General features: G+C 46.5%; 1 pseudogene; it reads right to left on the reverse strand.

The window, feature by feature from the left end:
* Positions 1 to 7265: 7265 nt before the first annotated feature.
* LOC135114503 (histone H3-like) lies at positions 7266 to 9681 on the reverse strand (annotated as a pseudogene).
* Between the last annotated feature and the right edge of the window lie 10096 nt (positions 9682 to 19777).

Here is a 19777-nt window from a genome sequence, read left to right on the forward strand (position 1 = left end):
CTCCACTCCGCGCTGTGCTTTACCAGCGCCCCTGACGCAGCAATTCACTCTACAGCGACCCACATTATCCCAAGTGCTACTCTAGGCACTGAGAATTGCATAGACCACAAAATTCACACAACACACACACCCACTTACACTTCTGGCACGAATTGGCGCCCTACCACGTCAATCGCACTCCCGACTGGCTCGGATTGGAATTTACCCCCCTTGCCTGACGCTGAGTGTTAGATTGGTTGCGGGTAGGAAGCCGAGGGTTTGGTCAGGCTCTCTCTCCTTCTCACTCTATTTCACCTCTCTTTCGCCTCTGGGTGAAGGGGCTGGAGGACCTGAAAAGCCTCCAGAACTCCTGAAGCAGGGGCAGCCTGCGATGCACCAAGGAAGCCAGTGAGCGTGCTGGTCCAGCCTTGGTTGCGGGGCCAGGTCAAGGCAACTCTTAGCTTGAGGAGGGCCTCCCATAACCTCCATAGGACCTAGATATTTCGCAGGGTGGGGTAGCTGCGACGGTTTTTAGAAATCGGGCTACCAGTAGCAACCGCCAACTGCCAGGCAGGGACCAGCTAGTCACAGGGGGACTCCACCCCCCCCTTCAGCATGCCGAGCCAAGACCCCACCACGAGAATGGAGACGACGGTCGAAGATCACACTCTGAGAGGAAAGATGCCAACTAACAAGTCTGATAACCACTTCACACGCGACCCGAGAACCATACCGTCCCGAGAAAGATTCATGAGCATCGACAGGACAAAACGAGGACTCCACCAAGACTCCGAAGATGACGAAAGCTGCCCACCCGCCAAATGCCAAGCCCAAGAAAAGAATCCTGAACCCAATCCTTCCACCTCCAAGCAAGCAAAAGACGAAGACGGCTTCCGATTCCAAGGGCGTGGATACAACCGAGCTCGCAGGGACAGATATGAGGAAAAGAAAATGCAACAGGCAACAGCTCCAGAACAGCCAAAAGAGACTCCCACCTCCAGGCACCAGTCTGGCGATGTCCCACGTATCATCATTTCAGCCACGGAAGGTTTCCAGTCACCAATAGACGTCGCAGAAGCTCTGGAGGCAGCGCTGAACATGAGAGAAAAACTACCCATGAAGTTCCTCCACTCAGGCCAAGTGCTCCTCTCCCCACCGACAATGGAAGTACACGACGACATCATCAACCTGAAGGAGCTCAAGGGAAAACCCATACACCTGTAGTCATCCACCAGCAACATCACCAAAGGAGTGGTACTGAAGTACCACCTGCTCATGCCACTCTCACTCCTGCAGAGACATCCCCAGATAATTTCTGCAGACCGACTCACTCATCGAGAAGGAGAACCAACACGTCAAGTGCTGATCACAGTTCGAGGCCCCCTTCCAGGCTATGTAGACCTGGGGAACTGGGGCACGTTCTACACACGTCCTTACGGCAAGGAGCCTCTCAGATGCTTCAACTGCCAGAGGTTTGGCCACCACAAGGCAAACTGTACACTACCAACGAAATGCGGAATCTGCGCCGGCAGCCACGAGACAGAAAAATGCATCAAGATGCACAAAGGAGGAGGCACAACGACAGCGAAGTGTCCCAACTTCCACCGTCCACATCACGCCTGGAACAAAAGCTGCACAGCCAGGAGAGAGTTAGTCGATGTTCAGAAGGCCTCCCAACACCAGTGGATGACTCGACATCGCCCCTCTCTCGCCACCACCAATGGCCCAGCTCTGGCGGCCACTTCGACCTGGGGCAGCCAACCAGCACAGCCACAACAACCAGCACAGCCACAACAACCAGCAGAGCCACAACAGACTCCAAACATGACAGCAAACGCCGATTTTCCAGCACTAGGAACACTAGGAACAGCAGCACAGCAACCAAGGACAGGCAGCAGGCCACGACAGCGAATCAACGCATCACGACCACCAACTCGACAAACAGAACACATCACTCTCTCCAAGCAGGACCTGCAGGCGATGTTCCAGACGTTTGCCACTGCCCTCGTCTCCATGCTGGGAAAACAAATACCGTCGGAAGACATCACCACACTATCGGAACAAGTTGTGGCCAAAGTGTGCAAGAAGCGGTCAGCACTCCAGCAGCCACCCACCAGCCGCAGCTCCTCGCCTCGGCCACGCAGCCAGTCACCCGCACTGATGCCAGCTCCTCAAACCAACAAGGGAATCACTCCCGCCTCGGCGAACATCGCAAGAGAAAAGGCGGCCCTCGGGATAACACAGAACCGGCGCAGTGTTCCACAGCAAACAAACCCAGCAACACCACCAACACAAACAATGGATATGACACTCACCGTGACACCAACGACGACACTCACACAAACGACACAGGAAACACAGACAGAGAAGAAGACGTGCAAGAAGCACAAAGACAGGCGCTCCAAATCCTGCAGTGGAACTGCTGCACGATATCAAATAAACACCACCTCCTAATGGCAGACGCATACGAAAATAGTTGGGATGTCATCCTGCTACAAGAGACGGGCCTGCCTCAGGACACACAAAACCGCTTCTCAGGATACACTGCATATCACCTTCCGGCCATAGACAGACAGACAAGAGGCTGCTCCATCTTAGTTAAAAGCTGCATACCAAGCCAAAAGATCAACAATCCTGTCGACTGCGGTGATCGAACCGAGGTCCTAGGAATCACCCTCCAACTCCGCCACGGACCCATCCAAGTCTACAACATATACAACAACCTCGTGACACCCCTCGAGATCAGTGAACTCCTTGCCCTCTGCGCAACAACAAGTGTCTTCATCGGGGGAGACTTCAACGCCCATCACACCATCCTCGGATCAAGAAGACAGAACAGAGACGGGCAACATTTAGCTGAAGTAATGGCCAACGTTCCCGAGGCAACTCTCCTGAACACCATAGGAGAGCCCACACACATCCAAGGCGGTATCCTTGACCTCTCTTTTGCCTCTCCCCATCTCAGCCACGGGGCAAAGTGGGAGCTACATGACCACCTCGCCAGTGACCACTTTGCTACCACCATCAAAATCAACTGTGAAAAACCCTCCACCCCAGCACTCGTCCCCAGATGGAACACGAAAAAGGCAGACTGGCCGAGATTTAGAGAAGAAATCCTCCATCACCTAGCCGAGACAGAATCCGGCCTCACAGCAGATGACTTGGAACATCGGCTAGTTGACGCCTTCCACCATGCAGCAAACAAAGCAATTCCTAAAACGAAGAAACCAACACATAACTACAAAGATCGCTGGTACTATGATCAGAGAGTCAAAGAATATAACCACCGGATAAATCAAGCAAGAAAACTCAACCGAACACACAACACAAAGACCACAAGGGGACTCCTGCGTGCTGCCATCAGGACGGCGAGAGAGGGGAAAAAGGCAATAAAAACAGAAAAATGGCTGGAATGGTGCTCCGGCATGAACGCCCACACCACTCTCAGCGACCTCTGGAAGCACGTGAAAACTGCAACCGGCAAGAGGACACCGAGAGCACCTACACACCCAGACCCAGAGAGGGAAGCCGCCAGACTTCTACAAACTTACGTTCACAGAGCCAGCCCAGCGCAGCTCAGCCCCGCGTCCCTAGCCAAGCTTGAAGAGCAACGTCCAGCCCAAGACACCTTCATCCAACAAGCCTGTAGACAAAGACACCCAGCAGAAACAGCCTTTACGCCCCGGGAACTGCAGAAGGCGCTACAGCCCAGACCCGACACAGCTGCCGGTGTGGACAAAATCACATACTCCATGATCAGAAAAGGAGGTGAAGCAGCACAAGATGAGCTCCTCAAAATAATCAACACCTCATACGCTACAGGACTTCTACCATCAGCTTGGAAAGAGGCAACCATACACCCAGTTCCGAAGCCAAGAGACCCAGGCAAAACAAGGCCAATCTCTCTGCTAAGCTGCTTTGGGAAGACAGCTGAGAGAATGGTCCTAAACAGACTACATTGGGTGGCTGGCCCACTACACGAAAACATTTTTGCCTACACTCGAAACATCGGAACAAGGGATTGCCTCTTTGACATGCTGACATCCATATCTGGAAGGAAGGCCGTAGTCATCTTCTTAGATATGGAAAAGGCGTTCGAGCTGGCAAACGCAAGAGCCATTCTGACAGCCCTCGCAAAGAAAGGAGTGGCATGGAACCTGTTGGCATGGGTAAAAGACTTTCTCACTGGCCGAAAAGCACGGGTGCAGTTCCAGGGTCGCCTCTCCAGCTACGCGACCTTTGAAAACGGCACACCCCAAGGAAGCATTCTCAGTCCACACCTGTTCAACACCCTAATGGAGGAGCTTGTGTCACTTCCACTCACTACAGGCTCCAAGATTCTGTGCTACGCCGATGACATTGCCATCATCACAACGGGGCCACTCCACCTCCAAAAAGCACAGATTGCCATCACCGCAGTCGCCAAGAAGTGCAACTCCCTAGGACTAAAAATAAACTTCAAGAAGACAAAGGCCATGTACTTCAACGGCGGGAGACCCCATGCACCCCTTCAAGTACAGCCCCATGAAATTGAATGGACAACCCAACATCCTTACTTAGGAATATGGATGGATGAAAACCTAGAATTTAGACGGCACGTGAAGTCCATACAAGAAAGAACCAACACCAGGCTCAAAGCTATGAGAGCCATCACTGCAACAGAAGGCGGTGCCAACTTTAAAGTGCTTAGGCTACTCTACATCCAGGCCATAAGGTCCATTGTAGACTACGCAGCCCCACTTCTAGCCACCATATCACCATACAAGATGGAGGACCTCGAGAAACTCCAAAATGAAGCGCTCCGCATCATGTTGGGGGCACCTCGCTGGACGAAGCTTGTCAACATGAGAGCGGAGGCCGATCTACCACTACTTGCCCATCGTATCCATGCCATGAACACCTCACTCCTTGCCAAGACACTTTCCCAAACCAAATACACAACAGCCGCCAGAAAAGTTCATCAGAGTCTCGCCCACAATGAAGAACTCTTTACCAAGAAAACTTGGGCACAGAAATGGCTCAGGGCATTAAGACGCTACAGATGCAAACACCATTAACCGCAAGAACAACAGATGCCCAGCACCCCGACTATCAACCACCTCCTCCATGGCAAGAGTCTCATTATCACTTCTCTGTTACCAAACTAACTGCCAGCAAAACATCTCTCAGCGCCGACGCCCTCGCAGCCCAAGCCCAACATGCTCTTCACGCAGTGAATGACAGGAACATGGAGGTCTATTTCACAGACGGATCAGTGGACCCCAACACACACAGAGCAGCAGCAGCCTTCGTGCACCAAACAGGAACAGGCATATTCCGCCTCCCCGACCACTCCTCCACGCTCCAAACTGAGCTAGCTGCCATCGGGAAGGCATTAGAAGATGCACTTCACAAACACAAAGACATCCTTATCCACACCGACTCGTTGGGCGGCATACAGTGCCTCCAGCAGACACACTCAGGAGACAACATACGCCTCATCACCACCATCCATGCCAACGCACAGGCCATCCGCCGAAGGAACAGGAACATCACAATTAACTGGATCCCCAGCCACACTAATATCAGAGGAAACGATTTAGCAGACACTGCAGCGAAAGATGGACTCCTACTCCCTACTGTGACGAGCCACGTAGTACCATCCCGAGCGCAAGTCAGCAGCACCGCCAAGAAAACCTGCAAGCAATTATGCACCCAAGCAGTAAGAAGTCAGATTGCTGAAGGGTCACCAAGTGCAACCTGGTATGGCACAGCAACTGCAAACACCGCACCACCTGATGACACACTAACCCGACGCACACGTACACGATTACAAAGACTACGACTCGGCTACCACTGCCTAGCCGAGCTCAACGATACACTACCACTCACATGCGAACACTGCGACACACCCTCGTACACACCCCTACGACACTACATTGAAGACTGCCCAAGCACAGCTCCGTTCCTACACAGACACGCACACGACGCACCACACATACTGCAACAAACAGACACCAACAGACTGATACAGATGGTGAATGCCTTTCGGCCACCCAGGTAAAACAACACTCTTTTTATTCCGAACAGTCTCCTCCTATGCTGCGATGGGGTGTCTCTGACACTCCGCTACATGCGAGTAAGTCAGACTCCCCCGAGCACAAAGGAAAGGAGGCTGGACACTTAACACTGGACAAGACACAGGGAAGACAGTATCCTCAAACCACAAGGAGTGTATCGACACTCCGCTATAGGCGGGCAAGTCAGACTCCCCTAGTGGCATGAAGACTTGTTTTCCTATCTCCTACCAACGGAAGCCACCTGTGGGCCGCCTTTAGGCTAAAAGGCCCGCGCCACTCCACGAAGTGGCAATCTATCAGTCAGTCAGTCAGTCTGAGAAAACGCACACTCGTTCTCACAGCAGTACGGCGTCACTATGCCTCCCAAAGCATCAGGAAAGGCTGTCAAGAAAGCTGGCAAGGCACAGAAGGCCATTGCCAAGGGCGACAAGAAGAAGAAGCGCAGGAGGAAGGAGAGCTACTCCATCTACATCTACAAGGTGCTCAAGCAAGTCCACCCAGACACTGGCGTGTCCTCCAAGGCCATGTCAATCATGAACTCGTTCGTGAATGACATTTTCGAGCGCATCGCTGCCGAGGCATCCCGCCTGGCACACTATAACAAGCGCTCCACCATCACCAGCCGGGAAATCCAGACCGCTGTCCGTCTTCTTCTGCCTGGTGAACTGGCAAAACACGCTGTTTCTGAAGGCACCAAGGCTGTTACCAAGTATACCTCCTCCAAGTAAACAGGCGGCCAGTATACTGCTGCCAGTATAAAATAATACCCGGCTCCATTGGAGCCACACTTGAAAAGGAAAAAAGATACGATATAGACAAATGCATTATTATTATAATTATTGTTATTATTATTAATATTATTATTATTATTATTATTATTATTATTATTATTATTATTATTATTATTATTATTATTATCATTATTAATATTATTAATATTGTTGTTTTTATTATGATTTTTATTATAATAATTATTGTATCATTATTATTATTATTATTATTATTATTATGCTTATTATTATCGTGATTATTATTCAGTGGAGATAAAGAAAAGATAAAAAAAATAGAGATAAAGAAAGATAAAAATTCTCCCAAGTGAAAGAGATATGGCCATGGAAGAGGGAATAATAATAATAATAAAATCAAAAAAAGGGGGAAGGATATTGAGTTGAAAGTCGAAAGTTAATTATTAACCTGATACTGAAAGATGGAAAATAAATATTTTCTTCCACAAAACCAAACAGATTGTCTATGAAAATTCTTTAATGAAAGAGATGTTTGGCCCTAAATAGGGCCTAGATATTGCTGTTATGAAGATCATTCGTGGATGACTTCTTAGGCACGCTCGCCACGGATGCGACGAGCCAGTTGGATGTCCTTTGGCATGATAGTCACGCGCTTGGCATGGATGGCGCACAGGTTGGTATCCTCAAACAGACCCACGAGGTAAGCCTCGGAAGCTTCCTGGAGAGCCATGACAGCAGAGGACTGGAAGCGGAGGTCAGTCTTGAAATCCTGAGCAATTTCACGCACCAGGCGCTGGAAAGGCAGTTTCCTGATAAGCAGCTCAGTGCTCTTCTGATAACGGCAGATCTCACGGAGAGCAACGGTTCCAGGCCTGTAACGGTGGGGTTTCTTGACACCTCCAGTGGCTGGAGCAGACTTGCGAGCTGCCTTTGTAGCAAGCTACTTGCGGGGCGCCTTGCCACCAGTGGACTTGCGAGCCGTTTGCTTGGTACGTGCCATAGTTGTGGTAACAACAACTCACAACGAACACTCAGCTGAGTCTGCCCGCGCTTAACATAACATAACATAACAAAGAGAGAAAAGATGGGGAGGGGGAAGTGGGGATAGTGGGAAGAATAGGGGGGTGATAAGAAGGGAATTGTAGTAAGAGAAATAGTCACTGGGGCTTAACCCAGGCGCAATTTCAATGAGGAAGGACATCTTTTTTTTTTTTTTTTTTTTTTTTTTTTTTTTTTTTTTTTTTTTTTACGTGTTATATTCATGCTAAGATGGCAAGGGAGACAAGGTCCTTATCGGGGAAAGCAGGAGAGTCCGCCACCAACCGAGCAAGCCAAGCCCAACACAGCCACAGCCACGGACGCCGCCCACGCACCCAAAACCCTGGGCCAAACCACGCACAAGTTAGGGGATGTCAGGATGTGAAAGAGGAGTGAAGGACAGTCAGAGTAAAAAGGGTTTTTTTTTTTTGCTTTTTATTGGTTCAAAGAAGGACAGAGGAAGAAGTACAACCGTATAGCGGAGGGACCTACAGTTTTACGTGGGTTCCGAACCACGGATAGTAGTAGAGTGATTTGGTGATGGCAGGGATATTTAATGTATGATGTAATGTGGTGGGTGAAAAAGCGGTGTCGGTCCTTTCTGCTCGTGTCCTGTGACTCTTCCTGCAAAAAGGCCAACCTGCTAAAGAAAAAAGAAGTATAAAAAATGTTGTGGTGTTATGTGCATGGAGAGGGTGAGGATGGTTTGTGATAATGATTGACATGATGGTAGGATGTGCAATGACAGAGGCTCGAAAAGGCTCCCTCACCGCAACGAGGGGTCAAATCTAATACCATCTGCTTGCACGCGGTAAGTCGCTGGTGGCGGGGGGTGAATGGGGATTCCTGCATGGATGCTTCCAGGGCCCCGCCCCACCATCTCTTGACTACCTTCCTGCCCAGCCCTTGCCGCACCCAACTACCTCTGTGTGGGGGGTGAAGTGGCTTCCACTGAATGGTGTGGTTACCGTCCCCATCATCAGTACTGGCCGCTCCTTAACTACCTCGGGGGGTACCGCTACCGGAACGTCATGCCGACGTCCGGGGGCCCCATTGCCGTGACGTCAGTAGGAGGAGTGCGGTTCGTGCTATCCCCGTCTCTCTGGAAGTGGTCCGGTGCCCCCTTGAAACCTAGGCTGCGAGGCAAGAAAATAATTTATAAAAAACAAAAATATGAATACAAAGCCATAAGACAAAAAATATGAAAAAACCACTAGGTGTTGCCACATGACCCCACTCCCTCGGTCAGAGGCATGGTATGTTAATGGCGGTGATTTTTTGTCGCGTCCCTTTCCCAGGAGCGGTCCGGTGCCACCTTAAAACCTAGGCTGCGAGACAGAAAAATAATGCACAAAAACAAAAATATGAATACAAAACCATAAGACAAAAAATATGAAAAAACCACTAGGTGTTGGCACGCGGGCCCGCCCACGTGAACGAGAGAACGACGATGATGCCACTCAGACACCATGAGTGGTACAGAGAAAGGAGATAGTGAAGGGAAGAAAGGAGGAGTCCATTATTAGAAAACAGGTTCAGGAGGCACAGTGGGAGGATCAAGGAGATTGCAGTGCGGCAGGTGACGGAAAGGTGGGGGGAGGTTGGTAATGAAATTGTATGTGATTGTGTGTCTGTCGGAGAAGGAGCTTAGTTGTTTTTCGATTCTATTGTGGAGTGTTATGTTAAGGGGGGGGATGTTTGACTCCTGGTGAATGGAGAGAGAGGTTTGGAAGTCGAACCATTTCGTCCCAAGAGCGAAACGAATTGCTCGGTTTTGAACTTTTTGAAGTTTAGAGAGGTTGGAGGGAGCAGAGAGAGAGAGGGCAAGAGGGCAGTAGGTTAAGAGAGGGAGAATGAAAGCTTTGTAGAGGTGAAGTTTTGTTTTTGTGCTGCTGTCGCGAAATCTTTCCATGTTGCTCAGGGCCTTGGCGGCTATGGTTGCTTTTTGTTTTATATGTATATTGAAGTTGAGGTGCTTATCTATGGTGAGGCCAAGCACTTTGTTGTTGTTACTGATGGGGATTAGGGTGGGGATTGGAGTAATTCTGTTTAGTGAGATTTGGCGGGGCTGACTTCTTTTAATGTTGAAATAAGTGACTTTTGATTTTTCGGGATGGGAGAGAATTCGCCATTTCATCTCCCACAGGCTAGTCGCCATCAGTTCCCATTGAATTTTGTCGGTTAGGAGATCTAACGACCTGGCACGGGCCAATTGCGTTACATCGTTCGCGTATTGAATAGTTAGTGAGTCATTGTGGGCTGGGAGGGGTAGGTCAGCTGTGTACATGTTAAAAAGGGTGGGGGAGAGTACGGAGCCTTGTGGGACTCCAGCCTGAGGGGTAAAAAATGGCGAAAAGTTGCCCTGGTGGCGGATTCTTGTCTGTCTCTCATCCAGAAAACTACACAAGATGCGTTGTGTTAGAAAAGGGAGATTGAAGTTATTACAAATTTTGTATTTCAAACCGGTGTGCCAAACGGTGTCAAAAGCTTTCTTGACATCTTTTGTCACGAGTGCTGTCTTGTAATATGGCTTGTTGAAATTTAGGTAGGCTACTATGCTGTTAAGGGCGTCCTCAGTTGAGGCGTTCCTCCGGAAACCGAACTGCTGTGGTGCCAGCAATCCGTTACATTCGAGGAACGCTCTCAATCTTAAGTTGATTAGACGTTCAAAAGTTTTTCCAAGAATTTCAAGGAGGCTTATGGGGCGATAGTTTTCTGGTAAGTGAGAGTTTTTTCCGGGCTTGGCAATAAGGGTGATGTTTGAAATTTTGAAAGCCTTTGGGAAGTATCCAGAGGCGAGGCAAGCATTGAAAATTTTTGTCAGGCTGGATATGATTTCTGGAGGAAGGCTCCGCACCATCGGCCATGTGACTCCTGAGGGGCCGGGGGCTCGCCGCGGAGTATGTCTGAGCAACCTGGTGACATCATCCTCCTCAATGGGTGTGGTGAGAGGGTGTTGGGGATCTAGGTGTGTTAAGTGTATAATGTTATGTGGTAGCGTGTTTGCTATGTTTCGGCGCACAAGATCGGTGATGTGGTGTATGTGGGCAATACTGGGCTCATGGGGAGGGAAAGGGTGTGGTTGGAAGGTGTTGCACCAGTGTGTCTGGAAGGTGTTGGTGACCTGGTCTGGGTTGGTGACTCGATCACCGTTCACTAGGAGGTACTCGAATCTTTCCCGGTGGCATCCCTTCAGCTTGTGCACCATGTGCCAGAACTGAGTAGGATTTTTGCAGCGAGCTCCGTCCATATGGGAGACTAGGTTCCTCCAGTGAGCGCTGTGGTCATCCTGTAGGCTATTTAGTATGTGTGTGCGAAGGGTGCAGAGGTCTCTGTAGATGGGTATGTGGTTGTGCATGTTTTGTAAAAAGCGTGTTCTGTAGCACACTAGTAGTCGTTGTGTTTTTATGGAGGGTCTGAAGTCTATGTGAATTTTGTGTTGTTTCTTTGGTGTGTGTCTGTTGGCTGATGTCAGGATGTCACTATGTAGTGTCTCTAGGGCACTGTCTATTATTGTATAGGGTTGGCCTTCGAGCTGTGGTGGTTGGTGTAGGTCTGAAAGAGTTTTCCTGAATCCCTCCCAGTCGGCGGAGCGGTAGTCGGGGACAGGTGGGGCCCGCGCTTATAACATAACATAACAAAGAGAGAAAAGATGGGGAGGGGGAAGTGGGGATAGTGGGAAGAATAGGGGGGTGATAAGAAGGGAATTGTAGTAGGAGAAATAGTCACTGGGGCTTAACCCAGGCGCAATTTCAATGAGGAAGGACATCTTTTTTTTTTTTTTTTTTTTTTTTTTTTTTTTTTTTTTTTTTACGTGTTATATTCATGCTAAGATGGCAAGGGAGACAAGGTCTTTATCGGGGAAAGCAGGAGAGTCCGCCACCAACCGAGCAAGCCAAGCCCAACACAGCCACAGCCACGGACGCCGCCCACGCACCCAAAACCCCGGGCCAAACCACGCACAAGTTAGGGGCCAGACTATCCAGAGCCTGCACCATCAGGATGTGAAAGAGGAGTGAAGGACAGTCAGAGTAAAAAGGGTTTTTTTTTTTTTTTTGCTTTTTATTGGTTCAAAGAAGGACAGAGGAAGAAGTACATCCGTATAGCGAAGGGACCTACAGTTTTACGTGGGTTCCGAACCACGGATAGTAGTAGAGTGATTTGGTGATGGCAGGGATATTTAATGTATGATGTAATGTGGTGGGTGAAAAAGCGGTGTCGGTCCTTTCTGCTCGTGTCCTGTGACTCTTCCTGCAAAAAGGCCAACCTGCTAAAGAAAAGAGAAGTATAAAAAATGTTGTGGTGTTATGTGCATGGGGAGGGTGAGGATGGTTTGTGATAATGATTGACATGATGGTAGGATGTGCAATGACAGAGGCTCGAAAAGGCTCCCTCACCGCAACGAGGGGTCAAATCTAATACCATCTGCCTGCACGCGGTAAGTCGCTGGTGGCGGGGGGTGAATGGGGATTCCTGCATGGATGCTTCCAGGGCCCCGCCCCACCATCTCTTGACTACCTTCCTGACCAGCCCTTGCCGCACCCAACTACCTCTGTGTGGGGGGGTGAAGTGGCTTCCACTGAATGGTGTGGCCTCAAAATAACATAACATAACATAACAAAGAGAGAAAAGATGGGGAGGGGGAAGTGGGGATAGTGGGAAGAATAGGGGGGTGATAAGAAGGGAATTGTAGTAGGAGAAATAGTCACTGGGGCTTAACCCAGGCGCAATTTCAATGAGGAAGGACATCTTTTTTTTTTTTTTTTTTTTTTTTTTTTTTTTTTTTTTTTTACGTGTTATATTCATGCTAAGATGGCAAGGGAGACAAGGTCTTTATCGGGGAAAGCAGGAGAGTCCGCCACCAACCGAGCAAGCCAAGCCCAACACAGCCACAGCCACGGACGCCGCCCACGCACCCAAAACCCCGGGCCAAACCACGCACAAGTTAGGGGCCAGACTATCCAGAGCCTGCACCATCAGGATGTGAAAGAGGAGTGAAGGACAGTCAGAGTAAAAAGGGTTTTTTTTTTTTTTTGCTTTTTATTGGTTCAAAGAAGGACAGAGGAAGAAGTACATCCGTATAGCGGAGGGACCTACAGTTTTACGTGGGTTCCGAACCACGGATAGTAGTAGAGTGATTTGGTGATGGCAGGGATATTTAATGTATGATGTAATGTGGTGGGTGAAAAAGCGGTGTCGGTCCTTTCTGCTCGTGTCCTGTGACTCTTCCTGCAAAAAGGCCAAGCTGCTAAAGAAAAGAGAAGTATAAAAAATGTTGTGGTGTTATGTGCATGGGGAGGGTGAGGATGGTTTGTGATAATGATTGACATGATGGTAGGATGTGCAATGACAGAGGCTCGAAAAGGCTCCCTCACCGCAACGAGGGGTCAAATCTAATACCATCTGCCTGCACGCGGTAAGTCGCTGGTGGCGGGGGGTGAATGGGGATTCCTGCATGGATGCTTCCAGGGCCCCGCCCCACCATCTCTTGACTACCTTCCTGACCAGCCCTTGCCGCACCCAACTACCTCTGTGTGGGGGGTGAAGTGGCTTCCACTGAATGGTGTGGCCTCAAAATAACATAACATAACATAACAAAGAGAGAAAAGATGGGGAGGGGGAAGTGGGGATAGTGGGAAGAATAGGGGGGTGATAAGAAGGGAATTGTAGTAGGAGAAATAGTCACTGGGGCTTAACCCAGGCGCAATTTCAATGAGGAAGGACATCTTTTTTTTTTTTTTTTTTTTTTTTTTTTTTTTTTTTTTTTACGTGTTATATTCATGCTAAGATGGCAAGGGAGACAAGGTCTTTATCGGGGAAAGCAGGAGAGTCCGCCACCAACCGAGCAAGCCAAGCCCAACACAGCCACAGCCACGGACGCCGCCCACGCACCCAAAACCCCGGGCCAAACCACGCACAAGTTAGGGGCCAGACTATCCAGAGCCTGCACCATCAGGATGTGAAAGAGGAGTGAAGGACAGTCAGAGTAAAAAGGGTTTTTTTTTTTTGCTTTTTATTGGTTCAAAGAAGGACAGAGGAAGAAGTACATCCGTATAGCGGAGGGACCTACAGTTTTACGTGGGTTCCGAACCACGGATAGTAGTAGAGTGATTTGGTGATGGCAGGGATATTTAATGTATGATGTAATGTGGTGGGTGAAAAAGCGGTGTCGGTCCTTTCTGCTCGTGTCCTGTGACTCTTCCTGCAAAAAGGCCAACCTGCTAAAGAAAAGAGAAGTATAAAAAATGTTGTGGTGTTATGTGCATGGGGAGGGTGAGGATGGTTTGTGATAATGATTGACATGATGGTAGGTTGTGCAATGACAGAGGCTCGAAAAGGCTCCCTCACCGCAACGAGGGGTCAAATCTAATACCATCTGCTTGCACGCGGTAAGTCGCTGGTGGCGGGGGGTGAATGGGGATTCCTGCATGGATGCTTCCAGGGCCCCGCCCCACCATCTCTTGACTACCTTCCTGCCCAGCCCTTGCCGCACCCAACTACCTCTGTGTGGGGGGTGAAGTGGCTTCCACTGAATGGTGTGGTTACCGTCCCCATCATCAGTACTGGCCGCTCCTTAACTACCTCGGGGGGTACCGCTACCGGAACGTCATGCCGACGTCCGGGGGCCCCATTGCCGTGACGTCAGTGGGAGGAGTGCGGTTCGTGCTACCCCCTTCTCTCTGGAAGTGGTCCGGTGCCCCCTTGAAACCTAGGCTGCGAGGCAAGAAAATAATGTATAAAAAACAAAAATATGAATACAAAGCCATAAGACAAAAAATATGAAAAAACCACTAGGTGTTGCCACACGACCCCACTCCCTCGGTCAGAGGCATGGTATGTTAATGGCGGTGATTTTTTGTCGCGTCCCTTTCCCAGGAGCGGTCCGGTGCCACCTTAAAACCTAGGCTGCGAGACAGAAAAATAATGCACAAAAACAAAAATATGAATACAAAACCATAAGACAAAAAATATGAAAAAACCACTAGGTGTTGGCACGCGGGACCGCCCACGTGAACGAGAGAACGACGATGATGCCACTCAGACACCATGAGTGGTACAGAGAAAGGAGATAGTGAAGGGAAGAAAGGAGGAGTCCATTATTAGAAAACAGGTTCAGGAGGCACAGTGGGAGGATCAAGGAGATTGCAGTGCGGCAGGTGACGGAAAGGTGGGGGGAGGTTGGTAATGAAATTGTATGTGATTGTGTGTCTGTCGGAGAAGGAGCTTAGTTGTTTTTCGATTCTATTGTGGAGTGTTATGTTAAGGGGGGGGATGTTGGACTCCTGGTGAATGGAGAGAGAGGTTTGGAAGTCGAACCATTTCGTCCCAAGAGCGAAACGAATTGCTCGGTTTTGAACTTTTTGAAGTTTAGAGAGGTTGGAGGGAGCAGAGAGAGAGAGGGCAAGAGGGCAGTAGGTTAAGAGAGGGAGAATGAAAGCTTTGTAGAGGTGAAGTTTTGTTTTTGTGCTGCTGTCGCGAAATCTTTCCAGGTTGCTCAGGGCCTTGGCGGCTATGGTTGCTTTTTGTTTTATATGTATATTGAAGTTGAGGTGCTTATCTATGGTGAGGCCAAGCACTTTGTTGTTGTTACTGATGGGGATTGGGGTGGGGATTGGAGTAATTCTTTTTAGTGAGATTTGGCGGGGCTGACTTCTTTTAATGTTGAAATAAGTGACTTTTGATTTTTCGGGATGGGAGAGAATTCGCCATTTCATCTCCCACAGGCTAGTCGCCATCAGTTCCCATTGAATTTTGTCGGTTAGGAGATCTAACGACCTGGCACGGGCCAATTGCGTTACATCGTCCGCGTATTGAATAGTTAGTGAGTCATTGTGGGCTGGGAGGGGTAGGTCAGCTGTGTACATGTTAAAAAGGGTGGGGGAGAGTACGGAGCCTTGTGGGACTCCAGCCTGAGGGGTGAAAAATGGCGAAAAGTTGCCCTGGTGGCGGATTCTTGTCTGTCTCTCATCCAGAAAACTACACAAGATGCGTTGTGTTAGAAAAGGGAGATTGAAGTTATTACAAATTTTGTATTTCAAACCGGTGTGCCAAACGGTGTCAAAAGCTTTCTTGACATCTTTTGTCACGAGTGCTGTCTTGTAATATGGCTTGTTGAAATTTAGGTAGGCTACTATGCTGTTAAGGGCGTCCTCAGTTGAGGCGTTCCTCCGGAAACCGAACTGCTGTGGTGCCAGCAATCCGTTACATTCGAGGAACGCTCTCAATCTTAAGTTGATTAGACGTTCAAAAGTTTTTCCAAGAATTTCAAGGAGGCTTATGGGGCGATAGTTTTCTGGTAAGTGAGAGTTTTTTCCGGGCTTGGCAATAAGGGTGATGTTTGAAATTTTGAAAGCCTTTGGGAAGTATCCAGAGGCGAGGCAAGCATTGAAAATTTTTGTCAGGCTGGATATGATTTCTGGAGGAAGGCTCCGCACCATCGGCCATGTGACTCCTGAGGGGAGTCACATGGGAGGCCCGCGCTTCCCACAAAATCCCTTTATATATGAATCGGGTGGGCCCGACGACTCCAACCCTGCCTTGTGATTGGTCAGAAACGTCCAGTGAGGCTCATCGCCCACGCAGTCACCGCATGAAAGATGTGATCATTATTGTTAGTCTAATTCATTTTGTTCTTATTCTTATTCTTATTCTTATTCTTTCTTCCCTCATTCATAACAAATCTTGGAAAATATACAGCAGAACTGACATGTCATTTAAAATTCTAAGACAATTAGCAAGAAAGTTGTGATATTCTTATTTTTTTCATTCTTTTTATTCTATTTTTTTCTTATTCTTGTCATAATTAATATTGTTATCTTTATTATTTTCATTTTTTTTTATTATTCTTCCTATTCTTATTCTTATTTATCCTACTTTTAGAGAGATGAGGCTTGTGCGGTCACCCATCCAAGTTCTGCCCGGACCCCCTGCTTAACCTTGCTGATCCCGCCGTCAGCTGATTGGTCAAGAGCGGAGAACAAGGTGTTGGGAGGGCTTATTTCTCTTATTCTTATTCTTTCCTGTATTGTTGTTGCATTGTTGTGCTGAAAATGTTGGAAAATATGCACTAAAATTAACCCTTCATTCATAATTCTACGACAATTAGCAAGAGAGATATATTATTACTTTTTTCCCGTATTTTTGTTCTTTTTATTCTTAATCTTCTTATTTTTATCATAGTTGTTATTGTTATTTTATTATTTTCGTTTTTCGTTCATTCTCCTCATTCTTATTGCTATTTTTTTTTATTCTCAGAGAGATGAGGCTTTTGTGGTCACCCATCCAAGTTCTGCCCGGACCCCCTGCTTAACTGCGCTGATCCCGCCGTTAGCTAATTGGCCAAGACCGGAGAACTATGTGTTGGGAGGCCTTCTTTCTATTATTCTTATTCTTTCTTCCCCCATTCATATCGTTGTATTGGAAATGTTGGAAAATATACAAAAGAATTCACCCTTCTATAACAATTAGGAAGAAAGACATGGGATGCTTTCTTTCTTTTTTTTTATATTCCTTTATTGTAATTTTTCTTATTCTTGTTATAATAATTCTTACTGTTATCTTTATTACTTAAAATTTTCCTTCATTCTCCCTATTCTTATTCTTATTTTTCATTTATTTTTTTTTCAGACAGATGAGGCTTGTGTAGTCAGTCACCCATCCATGTATTGCCCGAAACTCCTGCGTAATCTCGACGATTTCATTTGACAATACCTATTTACTTATTTATTTATTATTATATTTATTAAAATAAAAAAAAAAGAAGAAGAAAAGAAGATGAAGAATAAGGTATGTAATCGAAATACTCTCTCTATACTGTAGCAATAGTTTAGCTGGATGTGCTTGTATTGTGTCAAAAATACTTGCAATATCTGCAATTGTAACCTGCAGTGTCGGCATAATGCATAATTAAGCAATGAAAAGAAAAATTAATAAAAGAATAAATGAAAAAAAGAAAGAAAAAAGATACAATTAACAACTAAATATATTAGCTACCACTCTACTTTTCTTTATCACTGCAGAAAAATGGAAACATTTTAACGTAGACTTGTCAAAATTCAACTGAAATTAAGGGTTAAATAAGGATCGTCACCCCTTCCCCAGAGGATATTCATTGTCTTTGAATATATATATATATATATATATATATATATATATATATATATATATATATATATATATATATATATATATATATATATATATATATATATATATATATATATATATATATATATATATAATCTTTTTATTTAAAGTCTTATTTACTTATGTTAATTCTTCTTCACTAAGAGACAGAGAGAGAGAGAGAGAGAGAGAGAGAGAGAGAGAGAGAGAGAGAGAGAGAGAGAGAGGTAACGTCCTTGAGGATAGCAGCTCGTCTACGCTCCGCTCAGTGATCAACGTTAGAATGTAATTCTTCATTTCTTTAAAAAAAAAAAAACAAAAAAAAAACAGAAACTTTATTTAGGGGGCTTGCTGGAAACAAACTACAATGGAGAAAAGAACAATATGTCTGCTATATGACCCACCCAGTTAAATTTTCAAGAAGCAAACGCAAGTGGGAAAATACGAGGAAGATAAATTTTCATTTATATACGTTTTATGGTAATTTCTGCCACGCCTTCCTCTATTCATCAAACGTCAGTGACACTTATTCCCTTTATTTTTTTACTTTACAGAATCTTTTGTAGGGCAAGACTCTAAAGGATATGTGCTTTCAAAAGGTCTATAATGCTTTGCTTATCATAGAGACATAAAAAAAAAATAATAATAATAAAAATAAATAAATTAATTAATTTAAAAAATCTAAATAAATTGATATATAAAATAATTAATTAATCAAATAAATTTGTATGCTTCACCTTTATAGCATTCGTATGAATGTCAAAACAAAACAAAAAAAATATAAATATAAATATTAATATGAAAAAAAAAAAAATACTAAATATATGAAAAATAGCATTACTACTACTACTACTACTACTACTACTGCTACTACTACTATTATTATTTTTTTTTTTTTATGTAGGAAGGACACTCGCCAAGGGCAACGAAAATGTAATAAAAAAAAATGCCCACTGAAATGCCAGTCCCATACAAGGGTCAAAGCAGTGGTCAAAAAATGATGAATAAGTGTCTTGAAACCTCCCTCTTGAAGGAATTCAAGTCATAGGAAGGTGGAAATACGGAAGCAGGCAGGGAGTTCCAGAGTTTACCAGAGAAAGGGATGAATGATTGAGAATACTAGTTAACTCTTGCGTTAGAGAAGTGGAGAGAATAGGGGTGAGAGAAAGAAGAAAGTCTTGTGCAGCGAGGCCGCGGAAGGAGGGGAGGCATGCAGTTAGCAAGATCAGAAGAGCAGTTAACATGAAAATAGTTGTAGAAGACAGCTAGATATGCAACATTGCGGCGGTGAGAGAGAAGCTGAAGACAGTCAGTTAGAGGAGAGGAGTTGATGAGACGAAAAGCTTTTGATTCCACCCTGTCTAGAAAAGCAGTATGAGTGGAACCCCCCTCAGACATGTGAAGCATACTCCATACATGGACGGATAAGGCCCTTGTACAGAGTTAGCAGCTGGGGGGGTGAGAAATACTGGCGGAGACGTCTCAGAACACCTAACTTCATAAAAGCTGTTTTAGCTAGAGATGAGATGTGAAGTTTCCAGTTCAGATTATAAGTAAAGGACAGACCGAGGATGTTCAATGTAGAAGAGGGGGACAGTTGAGTGTCATTGAAGAAGAGGGGATAGTTGTCTGGAAGGTTGTGTCGAGTTGATAGATGGAGGAATTGATTTTTTGAGGCATTGAACAATATCAAGTTTGTTCTGCCCCAATGAGAAATTTTAGAAAGATCAGAAGTCAGGCGTTATGTGGCTTCCCTGCGTGATATGTTTACCTCCTGAAGGGTTGGACGTCTATGAAAAGACGTGGAAAAGTGCAGGGTGGTATCTTCAG

Source organism: Scylla paramamosain, chromosome 27 (genome assembly GCF_035594125.1).
Source record: "Scylla paramamosain isolate STU-SP2022 chromosome 27, ASM3559412v1, whole genome shotgun sequence".
In the NCBI taxonomy this organism is placed as follows: Eukaryota; Metazoa; Arthropoda; class Malacostraca; order Decapoda; family Portunidae; genus Scylla; species Scylla paramamosain.